We start from the raw sequence: 19,132 nt of genomic DNA on the forward strand, positions 1-19,132 counted from the left end.
ATCCTGTCATTAAAGAGAGCTGTCACAATACAGCTAACATGATGGATAAGGTCTCTGCACTCAAAGCACATCAACATTATGGATGTAGGGAGTAATTGAATGGAATAATAAGCAACGCAATGTCATCCTCCTCTTGAGAAATTCATAAAACCTAAACACATCAGAGAAGAAGCAGAGAAACACGGAGACAAGTTAGTTAGAATTCATGTGTTTGTGAGTGATACTGAAACAGTGCAGACCGTGTCCAGTGAGTGGCTGAGAGATAGAGAGGCTGAAAAACAGCAGCTGTATTGTATCAGAGCTGGCAGCTGTTCACTGATAAAGCGAGCCAAACAGAAAAAGAAAGTGTATTTTATATGGTGTACACTTGGGAGTGTGTTTAAAGTTGGTTTTTGGGCCAAAACTGATGTGAGCTGCGGGACATTCATGCCAATAATGTGATTATTATTTGGAGTTTTCTTCCCCTTAATAACAAACATACAAAAAGAAAATTAGGAAGCAATGCAGTTGATGCAGTAGTTCTATATATCTACACAGGTATTTCAAGATTCATAGGATGACAATTTGATTAACTTAAGAATATAAAAGGCTCCTAAAAAGGTAAGCATAATCAAAAAGGAGGGCAGTAGCTAAGTCTGCAGAGACTTGGGTTGTGCACCTGAAGGTCGCTGGTTCAAGTCCCAGAGCGGACCAAGTCTGGAAATTGATCAGTTCAGATATTTATTTTACAGTGAAGTGAAAGAAAAAAGCAGACACTTCTTATTTTAAAATTTAAACCTATAATTTTTAAATAATTCTCAGAAAATGACTAAATCGATATATCAGGTGGCTAAATAGTTGAGGAATCATTTTTAGTTGATTGTCTAATCACTTAATTAACTTACAATTCCTTCTCTAGATAGAATTTCCACCTGTCAGGATTTCTATGTTTGTCAATCAATGTTGAGTCTCAGAGGTCATTTTAAAATCTAAGAAAACATCATATTGAATGACCTTATTTTGAGGTTTACGGTAACCGTTCCTATTAATCAGAATCAGAATCGGGGTTTATTGCCAAGTACATTTACACATACAAGGAATTTGACTTGGTGTATTTGTGCTAAACAATTAACAAGGAAATAAAGTGGAAATAAAGCAGAACTCGCAACAACTTAAATAATACAGTATAAGAAGCTATTACAATATATAAAATAGAATTTAAAAATGTAAGATATAAAATATAAAAAAATAAAAAACACAAAATGTACAATAGAGCCCTAATGTCTATCACTTCAGCTTCTACTTTAAGAAGCTCAGGTTGAAAGTAGTCAAGAGAATGACATTTGAAACACAGAGGTCTATTCAGACAGACTTGTAGCACTTAGATACGCTTTTATCACTTTAAACATTCATCATATTGCAAGAAGTCAACCATCAGAACTTGTTTGGTCCTCATCAGATAAGATCCTAATTATGCTCAAGCCTCAACTTGGGTAACATTCAGATTCTCAAAGATACACAATTATCTTACACAATAACCCCAAACAAGTTTATTCCATGAACCTAAGCAGGAATCTAATCTTAAAACATTTTAAAAAGGTGTTTATAGTGTTTTATAGAGAGATGAGGGGCTACACGGGTAGGAGGAGGATAACATGCTTTTTAACAAATAAAAAAGACAGTTACAGAGGGGTGAAAGAGGACCATGTAGAGACAGAGTTCACTCTCCGTGAATGATTAGATGTCTCTTACAGAAACACTAACTCTGACATGGTATCACTGTGTTGCATTTGTTTAAATCCTTCATGATCCTTACAGGTGAAATCTTAAAGCAGATCATTTGTCTCACATGTTCTCTCCTGACAGTCAAGGCAGACTTAATTTATTGGTTCATCTTTTCCAGGAAGACATTTGTTGCAACAAAAACATTTGTATTTTTTTTTAGTTAATACAACAAACCTTCAAAGCGAGATCAAACTTGGGAAATTCCAACTTTTATCCAAAGATGTGGGATCCTGATTTAAGATTCCAATGACCTTGTCTGCATGAACCCACGTAGATACAAAAACACAGCTCTTTGTTTTCTACGGGGGAGGTGGAACAGTTTCAACAAAGTCTGCACAATGCATCATAAAACACGTACTGAACTGCTCTGATAGAAGAAGCAGAACATATTTTCCTCTCAATAAAACCCACGTCTTTCTGATGAATGACTCCCGTGTCAGACTAAATTGTGTCTCTTTTATGTTGCAGCAGAACAGGCAGGAGAGAAAAGGGCAGCAGGACGTGCTTGGATTCCCCTGAAACGGCCAAGCAGAGAGTGATGGCATCGAGTGCATTCCCAGTCTGATAAGCTGGCTGGAACACAAGAGACTCACAGCTTGACTGATCAACCATACAGCCATACAGAGCCAGGGTTTGTTAGTGGCACATGAAAGGACATATATAAGGTCCCTTGTGTCACAACTGAAGAAGGACTCAAACATCTAATAAGAAGAATGTCTTTCACTGAAGAAATAGATGATAAAACACATTTCTTCCTAGACATGCATCTAGGAAGAAATGTGTTTCTTGAATTTTTCTTAAAACCTGCAAAAACTTAAGCACAAATCACCTATTCTGGCTGTTTTAAACAGGACAATGGTAGTACTATCAGTTGTAAATAGTTTACTCTTTTCATAAAAATGTCAAAACAAATAATCATTCACACTGTCTAATTTGCGATTGACCTAATTGCCAATAAATGTATTTTTGCAAGTTCGGCAATGTTTACTAGTTTGCATGCAATTTTCTAACTACTAAAAATTTTGACTTTGTGCACACATTTATGTTTTTGAATGTTGAATGTTTGAATGTTCTTTTTCTAAAGAATCAAGCTAAGAAGATTTTTTACGCTGCAAAATTGCTGTTACTTACAAGTATCATTAGTGGGCATACAAGGGTCACAACAATTGAATTCATTTGCCTGTGTGTGCACACACAAACATTATGCCACCCCTGAATAAGTCAGTGCCCCAGGCGAGCCACCACAGTTAAAAAAAAAAAAAAAAATTCTGGACACGCCCCTGACTTCATCACAAACAAATTGTGAAATTGTGAAAGAATGATTTACTGTACATATACCAATGCATCAAGAAAAGTTAATGACACCCACAAACGTATTGCAACACTTGAGCACTTAAGCAGAAAGCTTGGAAGGCTTTAAACAGTGATGAAATCAGTGTTTCTGTGGTTTGAATTTTTTCTCTATCTTATGGTGCAACCTACACACAATCCAGCTCTGTCATGCGTCTGCTGCTGCATGCCTGGAGAAATCGCCCTGAGATAATTCAGGAAGAATATTCTCCTATGGACGATTTGGATCTCTGGCTTTGATAATCATCTGGTGGTATGTTTTATTGAGAGTCAGGGAGACAAAACATCATCGCTCACAGCAGAGATGGGGAACAGGAGTGGGGAATGTAAGGGTGGATGGGGGGGGGGGGCTAGTCTGCATCGGTCTGCATCCACAGAACTGAACTCACGTCCACCCCCCTCTGGCCCTCAGGAGATAACTGGGCTCATGCTACAGGGTTTTTCTCCAGGACACCATCCCAGCACAAACACAGCTGTGGTCTGACACTGCCAGATCTACTGTCCAACACTAGACATGTCAAAGCAAGAGAAACCTTAAACATGGGAGCTTCACTGTATTTCTTTCCTCTTTTTTTTTTTTTTTTTTTTAATCATAGGGGTTATACAGTCCAGGCTAACTTTTCTAAGAGATAAAGGCAAAATAGTAAAGGAAGGTATTCAAAATATTGCTTATGATGGATCTACTATGTCTAAGCTAAGAAATAATAAACCTCTGTAGGAGTTATCTGGAACAGTAGGTCAGATGAAAAAAAAGATCAACTGGTGTATGTTTCATTGCATGGCTCATATGTACAAAACATTCCCCACTTAAGGAGACTGATTTCTGGGAGTCGGAGTAAAGTTTAAAAACTGTCAAAAAAAAAAAAGACAAGCTTGGAGATTCTGAGTTGAAAACACATGGTCATACATCAAAGCTGTGCAAACTGAAGAGCCTTATCAGCCCCTCAGGATGAGAGGGCCAAATCCATCACAGGTTTAAAGTGACAATGCAACACTGGACAACCACGTGGTTTTGCTGTTGCTTCCCAGATTTCCCCTTTAATTCATCTTGCTCAACAAAGTAAGTAACAAATTAAAGCACACTTTGAATCTAATGCTGCTGTTCTAAGTATCTCTAATTGCGTTCTACTTGTTACTGCTTTGCTTCAAAAAATGGAAGCAGGAAAATGTTACGGAGCTAGCACTACACATCAGAAATATTTAATTTACTCCACATAAATCTACTCAGGATTTAAACTCACACCAACGCTTAAAAGCCCGCCATTCAAATCAAATCTTTGAATCAATTCAGAGGACTGCATCTTGTACCCTATGAGTACATTTTTTCCTCTGACATGGAATTCAAAGCAGCACCTGTAGAGGTGAATAATTATCACTCAGTGTGAGCCCTCAGTCTGCCCTTCTCATTAAAGAGCGACCAGTGTTCAAGCTGTTGGACCGCCCTGCTGCTCTCAGAGACCAGCTCTTGATGTGGGCACTGATCTGTGCCAAGGCAAACGTACATTTGCATGCCGCTGGGCCTCCTGCTTGATTCCCAGGTATGTAAACAGGCTTGGGCTGGCGCCACGGACGCAGAAATGGTGTTGTGAAAAAGGCTGTATGGCAAAGGTACAAACAGCCCTGGAAACAGATACACAGATGGCTTGTCGGGGGCAGAACTACCACCCATAAAAGGAGAGAGGAACTGACAGCAAGTGGTCAAGCCTGGCAACCGCAGTCCTGAATACTTCAGAGAGGATCTGTTTGAAAGAGTTTTTACAGTTCCCATGAGGTGAAGAAACTCCAGTGAGGAAGACAGAGGTTAGTGTTCAGGTTAACACTGGACACAAGAACTGTTGCAATAAATCAGGAGGAGTCCAAATGTAGAGAGGATTTCAAGGTTACACAGAGTGTCCTTCAGACCTCCTGGTAGGGTCTAAACATAAACAAACTTGTTTTATGTTTAGACCTTCCTTCTCCTAAAAACTTTCTGAGTGATGTCTGGATCCACCATTTCTCAAACTTTCTGGAACAGACAAGCCAACATGCAAACTGAGAGAATGAAACATAGGGGTCATCTTTTTGCTGTGAGGAAATGCTAATGCATCCAATAATGAAATGCAATAACCTGTAAAAAATATATATATAAAATCACACATTCCAATAATGTAGAAAGACTGTTTATAGTTTTTTTCCCCCTAATAATCCTTAAAATGGATTAGCCTAAAAGGACCACACCATTAAAACCATTTTCTGCCTCAATTCTAGCTAAGTCTCCATGATTCCAAAAATATCGAACAGCTGCAGGTTAATACCTATACTGTATATAGCCCTCTTAAATGTGACTGACCATTCTTGTAAAGGTGCATTTGATTATTCCTGGCTACGGTTAGTCCTCATACCAATTTGCATAGGACTCAATCCAGCTGAAACATCTGCGAGTGTGATAACAGCGTCCTTGTAAAATAACAGTGTTAAGGCCAGTGAAGGAGTGAAAGTGGTGTCTGCTTTGGAGACGTGGATTAGATACAGATGTTTAGTAATGCGTGGCAGAAAACTTCTCTCATTCCTGCGTGAGATGTTTTAGGACGGTGTGTTTACATACTATGACAAATAAACAACCGGATGAATTTCGGGTCCCAAAAAGGCCACGTCCACCTGTTGACATTAAGTAGAAAGAACAATTTTTCACTTCCAGGAGCTCTTAAACATCCCAGCTATCTGTCTGTTTGTGTGTATCATCTTTGGGGAGTTTTAACAGGAGGAATATTTACTCCTGTTTATACACAGTGGTCTTTCTTTCTGACCAGACCAACAGCACGTTTTCTACCACTAAACCAATATTGGTATCATGATGTTGAGGATCTGAGCCATATTTGTCCCAAAGTATTCAACCACAAAAAACAATCAATTAAACCACATAGTGTTCCGTTCCAGGATCTACAGCTAAAATAGAGCAGCGTTTGTGTTAAAGGAGGACATTACAGAGACAAACATTTCAGCAGCTTAGACACAACATGAGGTGAGCTTTATCATAACTTAAATGAGTTTTTCAAAGCACATTGCTGCACACTGTTTAGCTGTGTCAGCTACAAAAAGCGGTGTCTATCTGGTCAAAAATGTATTGTTTTTAACTTTTTCTTGTAACAGACTATTGAAATTTGCATGTCTTTCTCAGAGTAAGGTAAGTGTTGCTTTAGAATGTATGCCCAGTCTTGTAATCATTAGATCTGCAACAATTATTTGATCAGTTGAAAAAAGGAAAATCAACAACACACTTGATGTTAATGGCTGTGTTAGTGATTTTTAAATGTAATCTTTTCATGTTTCTTTTTTCCCCGGCTTTGTCACGATGCTTTAGATGTCTTATGTTGAAGCACTTTGAATCGCCCTGTTGCTGAAATGTGCCTTAGAAATAAACATGCATTACTTTGCCTAATAGACAGAGCTTGTGTCAGGTATCTGCAGCAGCTAAGCAGAGGGACAGTATTGGTACCAAGGCCTGGCATGGGAAACAGAACAGGAACGTTTGTCCAAATGGCTGATTGTACGACTGTGGCTCAGTGGTCGAGTCGGTCGTCTCTTTCCGCCGGAAGGTCAGGGTTTGATCTCAGCTCCTGCAGTCACATGTCAAAGTGTCCTTGGGCAAGACACTTAAACCCACAATTGTTCCCACTGCTGCGTTAGCGGCGTGTGAATGTGTATGAATGGGATTAGTTAATAATGATGGACACTTTACATAGCAACCTGTGCCATCAGTGTGTGAATGTGTTGTAAACGGATAGGTGTGACCTGCGATGTAGAAAGCGCTTTGAGAAGTCAGAAGACTATTACTTTTTTTTAGGAGGCAAGCGCTCACCCCCGTCCACTGTGGATTCTTCAAAAGAAGCACATTGAGCACATTCATTGACCATTCAAGGAACTACAGGAATTCTCAGAAGTCTGGGAAGCTACTTATGGTTTTCGAGAATTTATACTAAAAGAAGAACTATAGTTGGATTATAGTGGACCCACCATTCAGATAGATTCAGTATTGATTTGACAAGATGAGGAGGAAACATAGAATTGGACACACATACTTGCACACGTCAAAACACACACTCATAAACAGAGGCAACGAGTGCTCATGATGTATGTGAGAAGCTAATTGGACAGGAAAACATTACAGCCTCTACAAATTAACCTTTCAATCATGCACCCAAAGGTCTTTCTATTCATTAACTCTGCAGCTTTGATGGACAACAAGCTGCTTACTGTACACACAGGCAATATAAAGTCCGTACTGTACACTGTAGGTGTGAACTAGTCGCTTGATGATCTCAGCTAAATGAATCTGACGTGGTTTGTTTTTGCTCTCCTGCCTAATCAAACACTTAAACACAAGATCTGGACTGTGAGTCAGTTTTCTGACGTGCTAGCCAGGAAACCGGCCAGCCAGCCAAGGTGTACATTACATGCTACAGGGCTAACACGTTAAGCACATGCTGTGGAAATAAAATAGTGCGTGAGCAGAGCTTTTCCTCGACAGTAATGTCAAGGTTAAACTCTTTCCACCTTCATGTCATTCCTCCCTCTATTCCTCTCTCTCTCGCCATCACATCGCCCCCTCTTTTTCTCATCTGTCCATTCCTGCTGACAGATCAGCACAGTGGCCTCTTTCTGCTTGTCCTGGCTCCACCCTGGGCCGGAGCGTGTTTCTCATATAAGGTCATGTCAAAGGAATGCATGAAAAAACCTCAACACTGTCGCTGCTACATACACAATTCATTACGACCTCAAGATACAGCAGACATGATAGCCTTCACTCCTTCCTCCATTGGTCTAATCTGTCATGCTTCCTAAACTTCCTGGCAAGCAAAGTTACATTTTGTGAATTTGTATCCCACAAAAGTACCAAACACACAAGAAAAATGTGCTCTAGGGAAATTGTAAAACAACCAAAATATCCATGTTCAAAATTCTCCACACTTTAAAAAGCGTACAATTGTGAATCAACAAATGGAAAGAAGCAAGAGAAGTTGTTGTACCATGTCCAAATGTCTTAGGTGGTCAATAATATGAATGTTTTTAACAGCATGGGTTTTCAAAGTAACTTTTTGTACAAAGACAGTGACACAATGGAATTGACACAATGTTTGATTTTATTTTTTATATTTTTAGGCCAGAGACTTACGTTGAAAAGGAAACAAAGGAAGAATCATAATACTGCTACTCTACAGAGTAGAAAACTTAACTGCACATTTGTGCTCTGTAGCGTCTGGTTTACATTAGGGGAGAAAATGAGCGAATACACTTGACCACAGTGACCTAAACTCACAAGGAACCCTGAATGTGGAACTAATTCACAATCTATTAGCTAAAAAAAAAAACACAGCCCATCTGCATTTTGAGCTAATCTGGTTTTTGTACATCTGTGTTGTCTGCCCTGTGGCTGACTTAATTTGACTTCAGAAGGAAACAGCTGCTTCCATCATCATCTCCATCTCCAGTTACATCCCAGTTAAGCTTTGTGGGAGTTAAGACTAAGAGAATACACAATCTTTTTCTTCAAGCTAACGTGTGAGGCCATCCGACACCAAAGCAGCTACTGTATCCTTAGTCAACCATCACACACTTTCCCATGTCTGATCTGGCTTCCTGGGCACTTTCAGGCTCACACAAGGCCAGCTTTGTCTGGAAAGCTTGAGAAACAGAAGGTGTGTATGTTTTAAGTAGCGCACACTGGGTGGAAAAACACCTATAATGTCTTCCTCCCCTCCTCCCGACCTCTCTCTGACGTTCTTTCCTTCCCAAAAATACATTAACACACACACTCTCTCTCAGAAGTCTAAAAATAGACCTGGTTAGCCAACAGTCTTATTTTTGTCGCTACAATCTTCTGATTCTACACTTCACCTCTTTCCATTCACATAAAAGATCTTTTTCAAGGTAGAAAAAACACCCTTTTTCTAGTCCAAGACATCTGAAGTGTTTTTTTCTGTAGTTCTACATATGGTTGAGGAAGTTATTTGTGAAAGGTGTATACGTACAGTCTCGAACCCGACTCCACAAATGGGATACCAGAGATACAAGCATGTTTTTTTCTTTCAGAAACCTCTGTTGTGTTGCAACGATTCAACCTTTTTGAAAATATACTTTTTAATGCGTTGCTGATAGGTGAATGTTTTTACCTCCCAGGCTACCAGCAGTTTCACCCACTTCCGGAGTCCAGCATTTATGCTAAGCTACGCTCACCGGCTGCTTGTGGTATCAATCTATTTGCTTAAGTTTCACAAAGAAGGTGATGGTAACCTGTAAACCTGTGCAAAGGAGCGACGTCCTGTAAATTTGTCATCTGTTTTTGTTTTTTTGACCAGAACAATGAATTTCGCTTGAACTTATACAATCCAAAAACGTCCACAGATCTCACAAGTCTGTTGTTGTTAGCAATGCTAACGTTAGCCATGTTTTGCAACCTATTTGTCATCGTTTACAGACGGCTAAATTCAACCCACAATGCACTGCATTTTGGTTCACTTCCCTTGTTTGTTCTGTGATGCGTTCTCACCTACGGGGAACCAAACTCATGGTGAACTTGGAAGCGAACCGAGAACCCAGAGTTTGGTTCTTTGGTCCTCACCAGAGTTCATTGGAGTATTCACACCACCACAAACCAAACAAACTATCCGACAAAGGACACCAGAGTTTGTTTCAAACCAAACCGCTTAGGTATGAATGCAGCCTATGACCTACACAAGCAAACAATACCATCAGCAACAAGAAGAAACATGTGCAGTGAGTGGTATGATTGATTGTTAAAAGACAACAGGTGGGAGATTACAATACAGAATACCTCTTGCACATGTACAGGACAAGATCAGTAAAAAAAGACAAGAGGTACAGACTCTGTCCACAGGGGTCACCAAAATGGCCAATTTAACAGTTTGTTACAGTAGCTTCAAATTCAATTACTTTTACATAAGTTAACATTGTTTTCCTTTTCTTGAGATTGTCTGCAGTTTTTTTTTAACAACGTGCTTTACTCAAGGTGATGCAGATGTTGAAATGACAACCATTTAAGTTGCTTAAGTGCAGCGTTGCCAAGCATAATCCAACTGAGAATACTTGCATAACTATTCCAGAAGTCACCACTATCTCAGAGGAGACAACCTGAAACCAAACCACTTCGGCCTTTCATTGTGTTTCCCCAAAAAGCTCCAGAGATGTGGGGATTTCCCATCCCAAACGACTGTTACAAGAATCAACATATTTGAAGGAAACATTTACGGGCTTGACACTCAGGGATCAGGGGTCAGAGTTCACCCTCTCACATGACCGTTGGCGCATTCAGCATTTCCAATGTGTAAAAATGGGCTGGAAAAATAAGAAAAAAGTGAGCATGATGTAATAATCTAAAGGAGACCATTTTTTGATTCACACAAAACAAGGGACTTCAAGATAGCACAAAGGAGGACAGTATATAGGAAACAGTGTGTGTGTGTAGAATGTGTGTGTTAGGGAGAGTTTGTGTGCCCAAGCAGACAATAGCAGCATTCATCCGGCCACTCTGTTCTCACCCTGTCCGGCCTCCTCATACCCCAGAGAAATATCAAATGTATTTGTTCATGTTGAAATCAATTTGTGTTGTAGCAATGAGCCCTTTTCAAAATACAAAGGATGTTACTCAATGCCCACAACACTCAACTGAGGGGGCTGAAACACATCTTAGATCCAGTTATGGAATGATCACTAATGCATCACATTTCAACAGGAGAGTTACATGTTGGGAAACGATTGGAAGCCATCAAACATGAGTCCTTCTGAATGGACACAAATCAAAATAAACACTTGGTTTTTCATTGAAGTGCACACTTATGAGAAACCTTGCCTGTCAGTGAAAAATGTTATTCAGAAGAGATGATTATAAGGTCAGCTGCCTAACAGAAACATCATCTAAAGACTCTGAGTGTCAGGAGATTGTTCCCCAGGTTAGTGTGTAGAAGGTTCAAGTGGACAATTTCCTGGCTCAAACTTCAAATGTTCTCGTCTCTCTATGCTGAGGTAATGGATACACCTTTTCCTTAAGGCTAAATCAAACAATGACAGAGCAGTCCTGAGCAAAGTTGCATCACAGAATAACACCATCAATCACACCGCCACCCCCCTGAGCATTGGAAAAAGGAAAACTCCCCAGGCGTACTTCAGACAGTTGTATGAAGAAGGTCAAGACATGTCAAAGAAAGTAAGAAAAGTAAGTCACGCTTGTATGATTTAAGGATTACCCAAAGAGTAAAAGAATGCACGTCCTTGAGTCTCCTAAAGCCACTGGTGGTATGCGAGCTGAGGCTAAGCTAGCCAGATCCACAGCAGGGCAGGGGGGCTTAAGTAACGACCACTCTTCTTCTAATATATGAAGCCTTTCTCAGCCCCTAGAACAGCATGCAAAGTCAGATCAAGTGTTTTCAACGATAAATGGTTCAATGGACATATAATAAACCTCGTATTCTCACACACCAAACAGATGAGTTGGCGTGGAATTCTCCCGGAGTTTCACAGTGTAGCTCCCCCGCAGAGACCACCGCCAGAGAGGAAGCAACCCGATCCAGGATTTGCTCCCTCTGGGGTTGAACAGAGAGGTGAAGAAGGAGAGGGGCTTAGTGTTCATCTGCAAAAATTGTCCGGAGGCCGAAAAGGGGAGGCAAGAAATGCAGACACAGGTTGGTTAAGTAAACGCTCAGCAGGAGGCGAGGGAAGATTTCGACTTCGGGAACGCCTATAGCCTAGCGGTTATGTTGCATGCCCCATGTACAAAGGCTATGGTCCTCGTGCTGTGTTCATCCCCAGCCGCCGATTTTATGTCCCTTCCCTTCCCCCCCGGGTCATAGCATTCTGTGTCTTCCTACAGTTACATAAAAGACAACTGGTGGTTATTTCAGGAGGGCAGCTTCACAAGCTGAGACTTTGAGGGTTGTTTTTTAATACAATAACAAAGTAACATTTTATCTTAGATAGGCCCCCACTTGCTTCTCGTAAATCTGAGACAATAGAGGAGGGTTTATAGTCATGTTTTTTATGCAATAAATAAAATTAAAGCAGCAAAAAAAATAAAAAAACCATTAAGTGCTGTGCCAAGTAAATGGAGAAAAATATGGTCTGTGGTATGACAGAGAATAAATCACAGAACGGTTCATTTAGTAAGGCTATTAAAGGATATCAGATTATGACAGGCTGGAGCCATTATTGCGTGAAGAAGAAATTCTTCACATATTTGGACATGAAAAACAAACAAGCGACATGTTTAGAGAAATACTCAAACACACTCCCAGACACACAGTTCTACTTTCACCCACTGGGATATCTAGGCACAGACTTTGTGCAGGTGACAGCAACGATAAGTCAAATTTATTGTAAGTGCATTTTAACAGTCAAAATACACTCAGCACACAAGATGCTCGAGAAAGCAAATAAATCTACAGGGAAGGTGTTTGGAGAAAAAAAGCTGACAGGACCTCATTTTAGACATTTTCTCAGCCCGTCACCACTTCCCTCTGGTGCTGTTATAAAATCCTGGCCACGCTCTGCAGTGTCAGGGGGTCAATACACCGCTGCATTTCATCTGGCTTTCTACACACACTGGCTGTGAGATGGAGTGTGTGGACACATGTGTGGGAAAAGCTAAACGTGTGAATTTGTTTGAATGTGTGAGAGGCCGTGTCTGTCGGCTGGAGTGCAAGAGAGTGGTCATAATTCTTTATTTGAGAGCAAGCACAAACTGGGGCACAGGGGGACTTTTTACTGCAGAGAGGCTTATTAATGACACTGTTTTTTTTTTTATGGGGGGGGGGGGGGGGGGGGGGGTTGAGTAAAAGAAGAAGTGGAAATGAATTCACTTTAAGGCTTAATGCAATTTACTCAAATTTCACAAAACATTTAACTGAATTATTCACTCTGCACATTTGAGGGCCTTTAGTCCACAGCTTTGAATTTAGTTATTAAATCCTAAAGCAATTATTCCCATCGTGTGGTCTGCAGCCCCAGGGTTTGCCCTACACACCACACAAATAGGTCCCAAGAACTCATATACAAACTAAAAACAGATTTTTTTTTTTACATTTTTTAAATTCTGTTTAAGCATGTATTTGTTGTATTGGCCTTAGCTGTCAGTCTGCTTTTACACAGAATCCCACAATAAATGTTATAAAATATATTTCTCAAGTCTCAAATGCTGATCAGAGATGCTGCAGTAATTCTAAGAGTAGCAAAGAGTTAAAGATGTCCTTAATATAAGCAGGTCCTAAAAACTCAGACATCCAGCTCAACAAAATAAGATTTTCATTTACTTTATATTAATGGTGCATATAAATTATGTACTTAAATCTCATCTGCTTATGTCGAGGCATGAGTAAAAGCCCCCCTTTTAAAAAGCTCTAGAAAAATGTAATCAGCCAAAATGTGTTATTGGGTAAAACAAGTATGCCATCCAAAACCCAACCAATTAAATTAAAAAAAGTAATGGTTTCAGCTAAATTATCATGTGACAATAACAAACAACAAGAGTGTCATGCTAGCAGAGGGTGTAATGGATATAAAGCTAGCAAAATGTCAGCAGTAAATGGAGTCTTGGAGTGTTACTCATCATTAGCCAATATTAAGAATCAGTATCAAGACAGAACAAAAGGGTATATGAACATCTATAATAGGGTGACCTTCTATTCAGCCTAATTGGAGGCTGTAATTATGAACCACCCACAGGGTGACAAAGACAGATCTCTTCAAAGGCCTTGAAAGAGGATTTGTTTTCCCTTCATAAACACGACGTGGTCCTGCTGCTGCTGTCACATTACACAAATCTAACTTTTTTGACACACAGCATGCTGACTGGAATTCGGTCAAAATAAACGCACACACATTCACCAGAAACAGACAGAGTTCAGACCGCAGGATATTAACTACCAGGTATTTTTTTTTAGCAGTCAATGAGATCTAGGGATTTTGGAACTTGAATGTAAGTGTGTTTGCGTATCTATCTGTATGTTGTATCTATGAGCAGATGTTTTCCACCACAGTAATTTCCAAATGATCAGTTTCTCCTGTGCTAACTCTCTCAAAAATGTTATTTGCTCTGGGTTTTACAGACTAGGAAATAAACAAGTGTTGTGTAAAAGGAAGGAAAAAGAGAGTTTGTAAGCAAGCGTGTCTGTGCCTGTACAGCCCTTCCTGTGTAAAGCTAACTTGTCCACCCAGGCAGCGACTCCCCTCTCTGTCTATTCCTTTGATGTGATGGGTTGTGAGTGGCTGTACAGGGCCGAGGTCAGGGGTCTTGTGGGTGCCAGGGTGATGACTTGGTGAGACTTCCCAGGAACCAGCATGCCTCACATTCTCAAGAAGTGACGGAGGGTTCCAAGGTGTTCAGACAAGATACATGTTCTACGGGCAACAACAGTCCAACACTCTGATGTGTCAATTTAGTGATAAATGGACAGCGTTGTTAATTGTGGATCCCCTGGTTTCCAAATAACTACCCTAACAACAACTGGATGGATTGCACTTGTCCCTTCTCTCCAGTGTGTAAAACTTAGCCACGTATTTTCCTTCTTAACTTTGCGTCTTCCCTGTGCTCTCGAAACTTCTGTGTTTTATGATACAATCTGTAAATATAAATGTAAAACAAATGTTATCAAAAGTTTCATGAGGCCGAAAGTGTGGTTAAGGGTTGAGTATTAATTGTGAAACAGCCCAGAATTGCCTTGCTTAATAAAAGAGGTTCTGTGTGCTGTGCTGAGAATAGGGAAGCATAGGACTGCTTGATTGCACTGTATAATCTCGGTTCTTGTACTGTACAACATGAATAAACAGCTAAGACTTTAACAAGACGTAATTTAAGTGATGCTGCTGGCTCATTAGATTCTGGCATTGACAATCTTATGCAGCATTTCAGGTAAACATTGCTGGTATAAAGGCCAGGACACTCCAGTCAAAAACCTACCAAGATTTAAAAACATACAAAACTAAGCCATGGTAATCTTCTAGAATCATGAATATGGAACTGGTAATAATATGCCCCATATGTTTGTCCCTTGTGGTCTTAGATATGGTTCAAGCTAGGATTGCATCCTTCATTATGAAAAGCTGCTTCCACTTTACTTCTGCACCTCATTGTTCTTTGTGCCTCTCCTCTTGAATGTACTGGGCCCACTAGCAATGTTGGTGCAGGCTAATGGAAACCAATTGACCCCAGTGGAGTCCAGGTTCGTCCATTTGGTTTTCATTCCATGCCAAATTTAAGAAAAAGTAAAAGACAGTGTCTTCTTGATTGGACTTATTAGGGGAAACTGAGCCATCATAAGCTGCAGAAACTAAATCCAGAGCCATATTATCCACGCTGTGATAGGTAGTAACAAGGAGAACAAGGGACAGAGAGCTGTACCAGATGTTGCCAGTCTGTTTACAATCTTACACTATTTGCTTGTCACCGGATAACAGAGTTTAGATTCTATTTCCTGTTTTAGCAAACCTTTATGACCACACACTGAGCCTCTGTCCATCTGTGTTAATGTGAACAAAAAAATAACTAAGCTGGATTAAACGAAAAATAACCAGAACAAAGTTGTTCTTGAAATGACTATAAATTACACCGACAACACAAATCATCCTTAAAATATATTTTTTAAGTGTTTCTAAAGTAAAATACACCTCCATACAGCCCAGCACTAAAATCAGCACCTGAGGCCACAATCCCAAGATAGCACCGTGGGAGCAAAATAAAAAGGACACCAACCCTCCCTTTGAGAGAGATTTCATATCCTGTTGTGATCAAGCTCTGAACATCTCTTGAGAAAACTTGGCCTAAATGAGGCGCGTGGCTTACTGGCTGTCTTCAGATATGAATACACACTGTTTGGACTTCTAATTTGAATTCACACGGATGATACTTTCTAATCGGCGTGAATGCCAGGAAATTGTCACATCTAGTTGTTCTAACCATCAAATGCAACTTGCATTCCACTAGAGTTTGTCAGTAATGTAAAGACTGCATTTTTCTAAAGATAACACGGTAGCTTGGCTGAGGGAGGGAGTGTAAGCTGTAGACCAACAGTGTATGTAAGGAGGTGGTTAACAATGAAGTTGACTCTCTGACCATGCTTACATTTAACATTATAACCTGTTATTCAATCAAAATCCAAGGCTGTAAACCAGCGCCCCCCAGTCGTGATGGTGGCGCCCTAGGCAAACGCCTAAATTACCCACATTTTGAGTCCTGTTTGTGGATGACAGATGGTAGTATTCGAAGATATTTGGTGATAAAACATAAATTTGATTTTCGAGATCATCCCAGTAGTTGCAAATTATTTTGAGTTAAGTCAACCTTGTCCTGGCGCCAATCAAAACAGTAAATATTGAGATATTTCACTGAAAGTTTGAACTGCTGACGGAGCTAGGAGAAAATCCCAAGGATCACCTCAGTATCTGGGCTCTAATCTCTGTTGACCATGAATGCATGCAAACATAATCAGCAAAAAAACATTTGAATTGTTTTGGAGATACTTTAGTCTTGGGCAGAGGTGTGGAGGAACAGAAGCCCTGCAGCTAGCTGCTAGCTAGGCTTCAGAAGATTTTGTGTTGTGATTGCTTTCGGTTCACTCTGCTGGATTGGATTTTGAATCCAAGGGAACATTAACACTATTTCAGCCATCATCTGCCTCTGACAGTAAATGACTGACAGCAGCTCATGCCTCCGTACCTGGCATCCTGAAACACTTAGGGAGAGAGAGATAACCATCTACATCCCCCGTGTGCATGGCAGAGCAGCCCACATGGCAATGGTTTCTGCTGCGGTCATGCTGGGTCACAGGCAATAAAATAAAAACACACTGTAAGATCCAACAATGGCCCCTTTCCTCCAAACAGCACCTTGGGAAATAAAAACATATGCAGGGATTACTTGTGAAGGTTAAACAAGAGTCACAATGAGATCAGCTTGGAATGGAGGGAGGCGGAGAATGTGTGTGTGGGCACAAGGATGCAAGTGTTGACTTATTGCTTCTTGATGTATTCCACCTGCATCGGCTTTCCCTGCCTCTGTGTGCAGCCTCGTATGTGTATACCTCAGGCAAGAGACTGTCTCAGCATCTGAGTGCTTATGCATAAATGTGTGGATCCACACGTCCACCCATGTGTCCTCCAACTTCCTCGTGGGGTTAAGAGCCAACAGACTCCCCGGATCTAAGAAGTTCAAGTAATGATGAGTGCTGACCCTCCAATAAGGCTCTGTTACTCTCTTTATTATGAGCTCCTCCTCTAAAATATCTTCCCAGTAATAAACAAAAGCAGACAAAGACAAACAGTTCTGGTTTTTCCCAGCCAAACAACACAACACTGGATTAGAGGATCTCCTCCTCCAAGAATGTCAAACACAGAGTCTGGTTGCTCAGACGCCCTCTGTTCCAATTTTATTTGAATTATTTCAGGGTTGTGACACTGACAGAAAACTTTGAATGGTTAACAGAGAGACTTCTAGACCACAGCAACTATTTGCCCTGGTCAGTATTTTAAGACGTTTGTTGGAAGGATCTGACCTTTTAACTGCAGAGGTGAGAGGCTCAAAGTCTAAGTTTCAGGTCTGGACTCTGCCGTGTTAAACTACTGTGAGGAAGTGGTTTGGCAAAGAGTGACACACAGGAGGTCTGGAATTAGACATCTGTTCATTATATGAAGTCTGCTTCTTTTCTTCAGAAAATCCTGGCTCTAGCTGGCAGACTTTGGTCAAAGAACCCCCCCCCCAACATCTGATTTTGTTTTACCAACACCTCGATAATTACTCGATATTCAACGGTTGTTTGTCTGGGTGATACAAAATATGCACACCAACAAAACTGAGATAAAAGAACTGAATAAACAGATGTCCCAGAAATTGTGGTGGGTGAACAAGTTTGAGTGTGTGTGCATGTCGAGCTCCTGTCGCTTGTTCAATCATCGCCCTTCCACAAGGCCGAAAAGCAACATAAATGAACATACAGGGACACTAATATTATGCCATTGGGGAAGTTGAACCAGTGAGCTAAGCAGAAGTGGAGGAGGAAACTATGAAGATAGGAAAATGTCTGATACTATACTTGGAGATGGTTGAAACTATGAGTCAGGAAGCATGGGGATCCAAATATACTCATAGACTAGAGTATATTTGGATTTTGGACAAGAGGAAGGCAAACTAGGTGCAAACAGCCTTAAAGGTTGATGTTGTAGAAAATCCCTAAAGCCCAGTGATGTCAGTGAAATATTGGGATTTAAATCTTTATATGTCACAATATCTTGCATCATCACTAAACTCATGCAGCATGAAATCACATTTAGGGTGGGACTCTGCATGAATGGCTTGAAAGAGTCTTTTTGACTGACATGTTAACCCAAGGGAGGCCAGAGTTCACCACACCCAGCTGTTTAACAACAGACCCCCGGGCACAATTGGCCTATATTTCTATCAGTGTCCTTCTTCCTACAATACAGAGCGTATTAAAGTTAATGATTCTTTGGAGAAATCTTGTGTGACACAATGTTTAATTAATCCAAGCCTAGACAAGCTTCTGGCCCTTTTTCACTGGTGTGTACCTCTTTCAAAGCTGGCTTGGTCATCACAAAAACACAGTGTATTAATGGTGAAACAGCCCAGAATTGCCCTAACACAGTATAAGCTTATAGTACTAAGTAGCTAGAAGGCAGGCATTGTCTCAAAGTACAGCCCAGACAGAATTCCATGTAAAAACAGTTAATTTTCAAGATTTTCTGACAGATGTTGAAGTTTGAACAAGTGAAAATTTAAGTCTGTTGGACTAAAGACCAATGTTATTAAAAGTCATCCCGTGGTGATTAAGAATATTTTTATCTCAATCCTCTACCAGTTTAAAATATTTCAGTCGAGATCAAAGTATTTCTACAAGGCAAGCCTACTTAAAAAGCCGATTTGACAAAGCCCTCTAGTGGTTATTATAACAGGAGCAAAGGAGGAGAACATTTGACATGAATAAAGAGATGTATTTTAGTGACATGAAAACAGAGACTGGCA

General features: G+C 40.3%; 1 protein-coding gene across 1 annotated transcript in view; it reads right to left on the bottom strand.

Moving 5' to 3' along the window:
• The window catches only part of p3h2 (prolyl 3-hydroxylase 2), a 52,182-nt gene that overhangs the window by 17,761 nt on the left and 15,289 nt on the right, over positions 1-19,132 (bottom strand). The gene's annotated exons all lie outside the window — the stretch shown is intronic.

This window comes from Labrus mixtus, chromosome 3 (assembly GCF_963584025.1).
Source record: "Labrus mixtus chromosome 3, fLabMix1.1, whole genome shotgun sequence".
Taxonomy (NCBI): Eukaryota; Metazoa; Chordata; class Actinopteri; order Labriformes; family Labridae; genus Labrus; species Labrus mixtus.